Raw genomic sequence first — 10,000 nt, 5'->3', positions numbered from 1 at the left:
TTTCTTTCCTTCCCTCCTTACTTTCGTGATGCTATCCTTGTATAATTCCATGGTAAGACCGCACCTCGAGTATGCAGTGCAGTTCTGGTCTCCTAGTTACAGAAAGAACATTGATTTACTGGAAAGGATTCAATGACGCGCCACAAAGGTGAGTCCAAGCTTAAGGGCTCACCCGTACGAGAAACGACTCAAGCGACTCAATCTCTTTACACTGGAGAAAAGACGCCTACGAGGGGATATGATTCAAGTCTTCAAGTATCTGAAAAAGTTCAATAACGTCGATTACTTCAAATTCTTTGAACTGCAAACCAACTCAAGAACTAGAAATAACGGTTTACCCATTCAGTCGAGTCGACGTAACACAGACATTGAAAGGAGTTTCTTTTCAAACCGAGTCATCCGCCACTGGAACAATCTTCCCTCAGAAGTAGTAAATGCGAATACCATCAACTCCTTCAAATATAGAATCGACCGTCATTTCGCTGCGTCGGGAGTAAACTGAATATCGAGGTGCTTTCATCTGCTCCTCAATATCGAGGTGCTTTCATCTGCTCCTCAATATCGAGGTGCTTTCATCTGCTCCTCAATATCGAGGTGCTTTCATCTGCTCCTCAATATCGAGGTGCTTTCATCTGCTCCTCAATATCGAGGTGCTTTCATCTGCTCCTCAATATCGAGGTGCTTTCATCTGCTCCTCAATATCGAGGTGCTTTCATCTGCTCCTCAATATCGAGGTGCTTTCATCTGCTCCTCAAGCCCCAAGTGGCTGTCGAGCATATTAAATCACCAAAGCGGGCGACCTCGTAATGAGCCAATAGGTTTTCTGTTGCCTGCATTTCCATGTTTCCATGTTTCTTCCTTTCCATTCCTTCTTTCCTTCCTTCCTTCCTCATTCGTTTCCTTCTACTCTTCTTCTTTGGGTGTGTTTGTGAATGTTACATTAGTAAGAGATAAACTTCCCATTATTTTTGTTATGCGGTCCAGTTTTGGTCCCCGAACTATACAATGGATGTCAAGGTTTTAGAATATGTGTTTGGGGGTGGGGGTGTTAGTGTGTGTTTGTGTATGTGTTATAATAGTAATAGGTAAACTTCCTATGATTTTTGTTATGCGGTTCAGTTTTGGTCCACTTACTATAGAATGATGTCAAGGTATTAGAATCTGTACAGAGGAGGATGACAAAGATGCTTCAAGGGGTGAGAAACTTGCCATATGAGGAAAGACTTGGGAATTTACTATATAATGGGTATCAAGGTGTTGGAATCTGTACAGAGGAGGATGGCAACAATGATTCAAGGGGTGAGAAGCTTGCCATATGAGGAAAGACTTGGGCATTTACTACAGAATGGGTATCAAGGTGTTATAATCTGTACAGAGGATGATGGCAACAATGATTCAAAGAGTGAGAAGCTTGCCATATGAGGAAAGACTTGGGCATTTACTAAAGAATGGATATCAAGGTGTTAGAATCTGTACAGAGGAGGATGACAACAATGATTCAAGGGGTGAGAAGCTTGCCATATGAGGAAAGACTTGGGCATTTACTAAAGAATGGATATCAAGGTGTTAGAATCTGTACAGAGGAGGATGGCAACAATGATTCAAGGGGTGAGAAGCTTGCCATATGAGGAAAGACTTGGGCATTTACTAAAGAATGGATATCAAGGTGTTAGAATCTGTACAGAGGAGGATGGCAACAATGATTCAAGGGGTGAGAAGCTTGCCATATAAGGAAAGACTTCAGCATTTACTACAGAATGGATATCAGGGCAAAAAAGATTCATGGGGTGAGAAGCTTGCCATGTGAGGAAAGACTTCAGCATTTACTAAAGAATGGATATCAAGGTGTTAGAATCTGTACAGAGGAGGATGGCAACAATGATTCAAAGAGTGAGAAGCTTGCCATATGAGGAAAGACTTGGGCATTTACTACAGAATGGATGTGAAGGCAAAAAAGATTCATGGGGTGAGAAACTTGCCATATGAGGAGAGACTTGGGCATTCTAATTTGCATTCTCTGGAGAGGCGAAGGTTACGAGGAGACGACTGAAGTTTATATATGGATGAAGGGCTTTTGGTTTTGTTGTGAAGAGAACCGGGCAAGACATGTAGCAATGGGTTTAAGCTAGATAAATTCAGATTCAAGAAATACACGCAGGAAATGGTTTAGCAATACAGACGTGGACGAGTGGAACAGGCCTGGCAGTCATGTTGTGGGTGCCAATGCGATAGATACATTCAAGAAGAGGTTGGATAAGTTCATGGATAGTGAGGTAAGGTGGGGTTAGGATTACAGGAGCTGCCTTGTATAGACCTACCGACCTCTTGAAGACTCCTTACGTTCTTATAGATAGATAGATAGATAGATAGATACCGAGCGAGAGAGAGAGAGAGAGAGAGAGAGAGAGAGAGAGAGAGAGAGAGAGAGAGAGAGAGAGAGAGAGAGAGAGAGAGAGAGAGAGAGAGAGAGAGAGAGAGAGAGAGAGAGAGAGAGAGAGAGAGAGAGAGAGAGAGAGAGAGAGAGAGAGAGAGAGAGAGAGATAAAGGAAGCAATATAACAAAAAACAAACGAATAGAAGAACAAAATGAAGAAGAAAAAGAAGAAAAAAATAGAACCAGAAATAGAGAGATAGATAGAAAGATAGAAAGACAGACAGAGAACAAGAAAGAGAGAGAGAAAGAAAGAGAGAGAAGACAAAGAAAGGAAACAAGTTACCAGAATGAAAGTAAACAAGAATGAAGAGAAAGAAAAAGAAAAGGATAAAGAAAAAAGATACAGGTAAAGAAGGAAGGTAAAAAAAAGGGCAGGTGTAACAAGATACGGGGTGATAATGACCTTACCTGAGGATGGGACGGACAGGTAAGGGAAGGGAAGGGAAGGGAAGGGAAAGGACGGGAAGAGGAGGGGAGGGGAGGGGAGGGGAGGGAAAGGAAGGGAATGGAAAGGAAGGGGAGAGGAGGGGAGGGAAGGGTAGGGAAGGGAAGGGATGGGAAAGGAAGGAAGAAGAAGGGAAGTAAAGGATAGGGAATGGAGAGTAAGGGAAGGGATGGGAAATGAAGGAAAGGGAAAGGAAAGTAAGGGGAAGGACGGGAAGGGAAGGGCAGGGTAGGGAAGGGAAGGGAAGGAAAGGGAGGAAAAGGAAGGAAAAGGAAGGGGAAGGATGGGAAGGGAGAAGAGAATGGAAGGAAAAGGAAGGGAAGGGAAGGGAAGAGAAGAGAATGGAAAGTAAGTGGAGGGAAGGGAAGTGGAGGAAAGGAAGAGGAAAGAAAGGGAAGAGAAGGGAAGGAGAGGAAAGGGAAGGGAAGGAAAGGAGAGAGGAGGAGGAAAGAGATGAGGAGAGGCAGGGAGAAGAAAGATGAAGGAAGGAAGAAATGGGTAAAAAGAAGGGTGGAGGGAACAAGTGGAAGAGGTGGAAGAAGGGTGGAGGAAACAAGTGGAAGAGGTGGAAAGTAAGAAGGGGCAAGAAGGTAAGAGGTAAGAAGGGGAAGGGAGAGGAAGGGAGAGAAGGAAAAGGAGAGAACCTCAAAACAAGCAAAATATAAGGGGTCGTATTACAAGACACATCGCCACCCAAGAACACGTATTTGACAAGGCTTTCGTAGGAGTTGTGGGCATTTCCAGGGGTAGTTTCATGACCCTGGTGGTAGTTTGACCCTTCTTCTGTACCGTGAACCTAGGAAACACATATTTAACAAGGCTTTCGTAGGAGTTGTGGGCATTTCCAGGGGTAGTTTCATGACCCTGGTGGTAGTTTGACCCTTCTTCTGTACCATGAACCTGAAGAAGCACTCATTAGAACCTGACTGACCCCTTCTTTGACCTTTAGAAATAGGTGAAGTGAAAAGCGATTGTCTTATAATACCAACCAAGGAATCTTAACACCATGCTCAAAACAATAGATGCCAGAAGGGTTATTAAAGGCAGGGGTGACGGACGGAGACACGAGGAGACTGACAGACACAAAAGAAAGGGTGACTGATCCATTAATTAAGAGGTAAAAGTAGACAGGTAAGGGTCAGGTGAGAGAGAGAGAGAGAGAGAGAGAGAGAGAGAGAGAGAGAGAGAGAGAGAGAGAGAGAGAGAGAGAGAGAGAGAGAGAGAGAGAGAGAGAGAGAGAGAGAGAGAATAAAAACGTATGCAATATCTTAAAGTAACAATGATCATAAAAAAAGTAAGGAGGTGGAGGAGGAGGAGGAGGAGGAGGAGGAGGAGGAAAACTAAACTAAAGAGAGAAAAAACAACTAAAGAAAATAATGAGAGAAACTTAGAGGAGGAGGAGGAGGAGGAGGAGGAGGAGGTAGAGGAGGAGGAGGAGGAGGAGGAGGAGGAGGAGTCTGGGAGTGGTCGAGGTGGTCGTCCTCAACTGACCTGGCCTCCTCCTCCTTCCCCTCCTCTTCCTCCTCCTCCTCCTCCTCCCCCTCTTCCTCCTCCTGGTAAGTCCTTCCTCTCTTTTTTCCTCTTCCTTTCTTCTCCTTTCTCTCTCACATTGTTTCTCTCTCTTGACAGCAGAAATATACGAGTTTACAAGCTGCAAGGAGGAGGAGGAGGAGGAGGAGGAGGAGGAGGAGGAGGAGGAGGAGGGCGGTGGTCACTCCAACTACCTGTTACCTCCCTCTCTTCCTCCCTTCCTTCCTTCTCTCCATTCCTCCTTCCTTCCTTCCTTCCCTTCTACTCTCCCCTCCCTTCCCTTCTATTCCTTCCTTTCCTCTTCCATTTTCTTTCCTTCCCTCGTTCCTTCTATTCCTTCCTTCCCTCCATTCCTCCTTTCCTTCCTTCCCTTCTACTCTTCCCTCCTTTCCCTTCTTTCTTTTCCTCCTCCATTTTCTTTCCTTCCCTCCTTCTCCTTTAACTCTCTTTTCTTCCTTCCTTCCTTCCTTCCTCCTTCGTTCCCTTCTACTCTTTCCTCCCTTCCCTTCTATTCCTATTCCATTTTCTTTCCTTCCCTCCTTCCTTTCTTTATCTCTTTTCCTTCCTTCCTTCCTTCCTTCTTTCCCTCCAACTCTTTCCTCCCTTCCCTTCTATTCCTTCGTTTCCTCTTTCATTTTCTTTCCTTCCCTCCTTCTCCTTCTCCTCTCTTATCTTCCTACCTTCCTTCCTTCCTCTCCCTACTTCCTTCTTTCATTTCCTTCTATTCCTTCCTTTCTTATTTTTCTCCCTCCATTTCCTTTCTTTCCTTATCTCCCTTCCATTCCCTTCCTTCCTCTCCACTCACTTTTTCTCTTCCTTTCCTCCCTCCCTTCCTTCCTTCCTTCCCTCTTTCTTTCTCTCCTTTCCTCCACCCTTCCTTCCCTCCCTCCTCTCCTCCTCCCTCCCTACTCTCCCTCCATTAAGTTTGTCTACCTGCTTGCTACCTCCACACACACACACACACACACACACACACACACACACACACACACACAGATAAGCCATATCACTCTGTGTGTGTGTGTGTGTGTGTGTGTGTGTGTGTGTGTGTGTGTGTGTGTGTGTGTGTTTCTCATTATGTATATTTTTCATGTCTGGTTTGCCGTGTCATTATTTACGTACACAGCCATGTATGTGTGTGTGTATGTATGTATGTATGTATATATGTATGTGAGTATGTATGTATGTACAGTATGTGTGTGTATGTATGTATGTACGTTTATTTTTAGCGGACATTCGTGGAACACCAAAGCATCCTGTGTACGTGTGTGTGTGTGTGTGTGTGTGTGTGTGTGTGTGTGTGTGTGTGTGTGTGCCTTGCAATCTACAGGCCCGCCCTCACCCTGCGGCTCTCCTCTTATCCTCCTCCTCCTATTCCTCTTCTCCTCCTCCTCTTCCTGTTCTCCTCCTCCTTCTCCTCCTCCTTCTTCTTCTTCAGCCTACGAGAAGAAAAGACCACCACTGCAAATTAGAGAAAGCAAAAAGAAGAGGAGGAGGAGGAGGAGGAGGAGGAGGAGGAGGAAGAGGAGGAGGAGGAGAAAATTAACGAGAAAATAATGTTAGGGAACTGAAAATAAAATAAAAAGCAAGCTGATGAGAGAGAGAGAGAGAGAGAGAGAGAGAGAGAGAGAGAGAGAGAGAGAGAGAGAGAGAGAGAGAGAGAGAGAGAGAGAGAGAGAGAGAGAGAGAGAGAGAGAGAGAGAGATACAGATACAGAAAGAGATACAGATAGAGAAAGATAGATAGATAGATAGAGAGAGAGAGAGAGAGAGAGAGAGAGAGAGAGAGAGAGAGAGAGAGAGGGGGGGGGGTATTGACTGGTATTATTACCCATTGACCATATAAAGCATAGAAATTAAGAGGGCCAGGGACGAGAGAGAGAGAGAGAGAGAGAGAGAGAGAGAGAGAGAGAGAGAGAGAGAGAGAGAGAGTACTGGTCAAACTAACACAAGAATGATATAACTACTTCTACTACTACTACTACTACTACTACTACTACTACTTCTCCTACTATTAAACTTTCACTTTTAAATTAATTCAACTATTATACAAAATCGACGGAGTGAGACGGGAACGAAACACACACACGAACACACACACAAACACAGTAGCAAAAAAAAAAAAAAAAAAAATCAAGGTTAGGAATGACGCATATTTATGGTGGTAGTAGTAGTAGCAGCAGTAGTAGTAGTAGTAGTAGTAGTAGTAGTAGTAGTAGAAAAATAGAAAAAAGTAAAGAGAAGGAAGGAAGGAAGGAAGGAAGGAAGGAAGGAAGGAAGAAGAGAAGGACGGAGAGGATTGAAAGAGAGAGAGAGAGAGAGAGAGAGAGAGAGCAGATGAATGCATGAATTAAGCAGCTGACGGACAAACAAACGAACAAACAAAACCTTCACAATCAACAAACAATGAAAGGGACATTCCCCCTCTCTCTCTCTCTGCACTTTCGATCTCATGGTATTTCCTCTGGCCAAATCTCTCTCTCTTAATCCAGAAGTCAGACGCGAACAGACACAAAAAAGAAGAAAAAAAAGAAGAAAAAAGATGAAGTCAGTCAGTCAGTCAGTCGGTCATCCAGTCAGTCAGTCAGTCAGTCAGTCAGTCAGTCAGTCATCCAGTCAGTCAGTTAGTCAGTCATCCAGTCAGTCAGTCATCCAGTCATCCAGTCAGTCGGTCAGTCAGTTAGTCAGTCAGTCAGTCAGTCAGTCAGTCATCCAGTCAGTCAGTCAGTCAGTTAGTCAGTCAGTCAGTCAGTCATCCAGTCAGTCAGTCAGTCAGTCAGTCAGTCAGTCAGTCAGTCAGTCAGTCATCCAGTCAGTCAGTCAGTCAGTCAGTCAGTCATACAGTCAGTCAGTCAGTCAGTCAGTCAGTCAGTCAGTCAGTCAGTCAGTCAGTCAGTCAGTCAGTCAGTCGGTCAGTTAGTCAGTCAGTCAGTCAGTCAGTCAGTCATCCAGTCAGTCAGTCAGTCAGTCAGTCAGTTAGTCATCCAGTCAGTCAGTCAGTCAGTCAGTCAGTCAGTCAGTCAGTCAGTCAGTCGGTCAGTCATCCAGTCAGTCAGTCAGTCAGTCATCCAGTCAGTCAGTCAGTCGGTCAGTCAGTTAGTCAGTCAGTCAGTCAGTCAGTCAGTCAGTCAGTTAGTCATCCAGTCAGTCAGTCAGTCAGTCAGTCAGTCAGTCGGTCAGTCATCCAGTCAGTCAGTCAGTCAGTCAGTCATCCAGTCAGTCAGTCAGTCGGTCAGTCAGTTAGTCAGTCAGTCAGTCAGTCAGTCAGTGAGTCAGTCATCCAGTCAGTCAGTCAGTCGGTCAGTCAGTCAGTCGGTCAGTCAGTTAGTCTGTCAGTCATCCAGTCAGTTAGTCAGTCAGTCAGTCAGTTAGTCAGTCAGTCATTCATTCATTCAGTCAGTCAGTCAAAGATTTAATATCCCCCAACACACACACACACACACACACACACACACACACACACAGTGGGTCAGTGAAAGTATCCTGCAAAGAGGGTTGAGTGTGGGGGGGAGGGGGTTGATCTCATCTCCCGAACACACACACACACACACACACACACACACACACACACACACACAGTAAGAACCACAATGAGGAGTTAACTGATTGACTGACTGACTGGCTGGCTGACTGACTGGCTGGTTGGCTGACTGACTGACTGACTGACTGGCTGGTTGGCTGACTGACTGACTGGCTGGTTGGCTGACTGACTGACTGACTGACTGACTGGCTGGTTGGCTGACTGACTGACTGACTGACTGACTGGCTGACTGATTGGCTGGCGGACTTACTGGCTACCTGACTGACTGACTGACTGGCTGACTGACTGACTGACTGACTGACTGACTGGCTGGCTTGCTGGCTGACTGACTGACTGATTGACTGACTCAAAAAAAAATGGAAAACAACTTAATATTATATAGGTCTCTCTCTCTCTCTCTCTCTCTCTCTCTCTCTCTCTCTACTTCCTATATACATAACCTCATTATTTCCTTCCTTCTCTCCGTTTTCTCCTCCTCCTCCTCCTCCTCTTCCTCCTCCTCCTCCTCACCTTCCCTTTTATCTTTCCTATTTTCCACTTTTCTCTCCTCCATTCTTCCTTTCTCTCCTCCTCTCTCTCCCTCCCTTCCTCCATCACAATACTTTATCTCCAGTCCCCTTTTCCTCCACCTCTTCTTTCCTCCATTCACCTTTCCTCCACCTTCCACCTTTCCTCCCTTCTCTTTCTCTCCTTTCCCTCCCTTCCCTTTCATTTTTCCTCCTGTCTCTCGCCTTCCTTTCCTTTTCTTCCTCTCTCTCTCTCTCCATCACAATAGTTTCCTGTTTTCCTTCCTCTTCTTCTTCCTCCTCCTCCTCCTCTTCATTCTTTACTTTCCTTTCTTCTCTTCGTTTCCTATTCCTCTGGGGTTGCATATCCTTCTCAATCTCCTCCTTCCTTATTTCTTTCCTTCTTTCCCTCCTTCCTTCCTTTCTTTCCTCCATTCCTTCCTTATTTCCTCCCTTCCTTGCTTTCTTTCCTTCCTTCCTTCCTTTCTTCCTCTGTGTCCTTCCTTCCTTCCTTCTTTTCCTTCCTTCCTTCCTTTCATCCCCTGTGTCCTTCCTTCCTTCCTCTGTATTTCCTTCCTTCCTTTCTTTCTTTCCTCCCTTCCTTCCTTTCTTCCTCTGTGTCCTTCCTTCCTTCCTTCCTTGCATTCTTTCCTCCCTTCCTTCCTTTCTTCCTTATTTCCTTCCTTCCTTCCTTCCTTTCTTCCCCTGTGTCCTTCCTTCCTTCCTTCCTCTGTATTTCCTCCCTTCCTTCCTTTCTTTACTCCCTTCCTTCCTTTCTTCCTCTGTGTCCTTCCTTCCTTCCTCCCTTCCTTCCTTTCTTCCTTATTCCCTCCCTTCTTTCCTTCCTTCTTTTCCTTCCTTCCTTCCTGTCTTCCCCTGTGTCCTTCCTTCCTTCCTCTGTATTTCCTCCCTTCCTTCCTTCCTTCTTTTCCTTCCTTCCTTCCTGTCTTCCCCTGTGTCCTTCCTTCCTTCCTCTGTATTTCCTCCCTTCCTTTCTTTCTTTCCTCCCTTCCTTCCTTTCTTACCCTGTGTCCTTCCTTCCTTCCTCCGTATTTCCTTCCTTCCTTTCTTTCTTTCCTCCCTTCCTTCCTTTCTTCCTCTGTGTCCTTCCTTCCTCCCTCCCTTCCTTTCTATCCTTCCTTCCTTCCTTGCTACATACAAATGGACTTACTTCAGATACATTCAGATTCCACAAGGACAAGGCAAGAATGGGTGGACTGACAGAGTAGTGGATGAGTGGAACAGGGTCATGTGGTGAATGCCAACACGATAGATGGGTAATAGTAGTAGTAGTAGTAGTAGTAGAAGTAGTGGTAGTAATAATAGTAGTAGTAGTAGTAGTAGTAGTATCATTCTTGTATTAGTTTGACCAGTACTCTCTCTCTCTCTCTCTCTCTCTCTCTCTCTCTCTCGTGATCGTCCGCGTGAGTCGAGATAAGATGAAAGGTCGACCTCCAAGTGTGGCAACAGTGCGGAGAGAGCCAGTACTATCTCTCTCTCTCTCTCTCCTTTATTTTTCCTTATTCTTCATATTTTTCTATTTCTT

At 45.2% G+C, this 10,000-nt stretch overlaps 1 protein-coding gene across 7 annotated transcripts in view; it reads right to left on the bottom strand.

The window, feature by feature from the left end:
* LOC126984615 (protein Hook homolog 3-like) overlaps positions 1-10,000 on the bottom strand; it is a 111,594-nt gene that overhangs the window by 64,539 nt on the left and 37,055 nt on the right. The gene's annotated exons all lie outside the window — the stretch shown is intronic.

The sequence above is a fragment of the Eriocheir sinensis genome, chromosome 57, assembly GCF_024679095.1.
Source record: "Eriocheir sinensis breed Jianghai 21 chromosome 57, ASM2467909v1, whole genome shotgun sequence".
Lineage (NCBI taxonomy): Eukaryota > Metazoa > Arthropoda > Malacostraca > Decapoda > Varunidae > Eriocheir > Eriocheir sinensis.
This window is presented reverse-complemented; position numbering and strand designations above follow the sequence as displayed.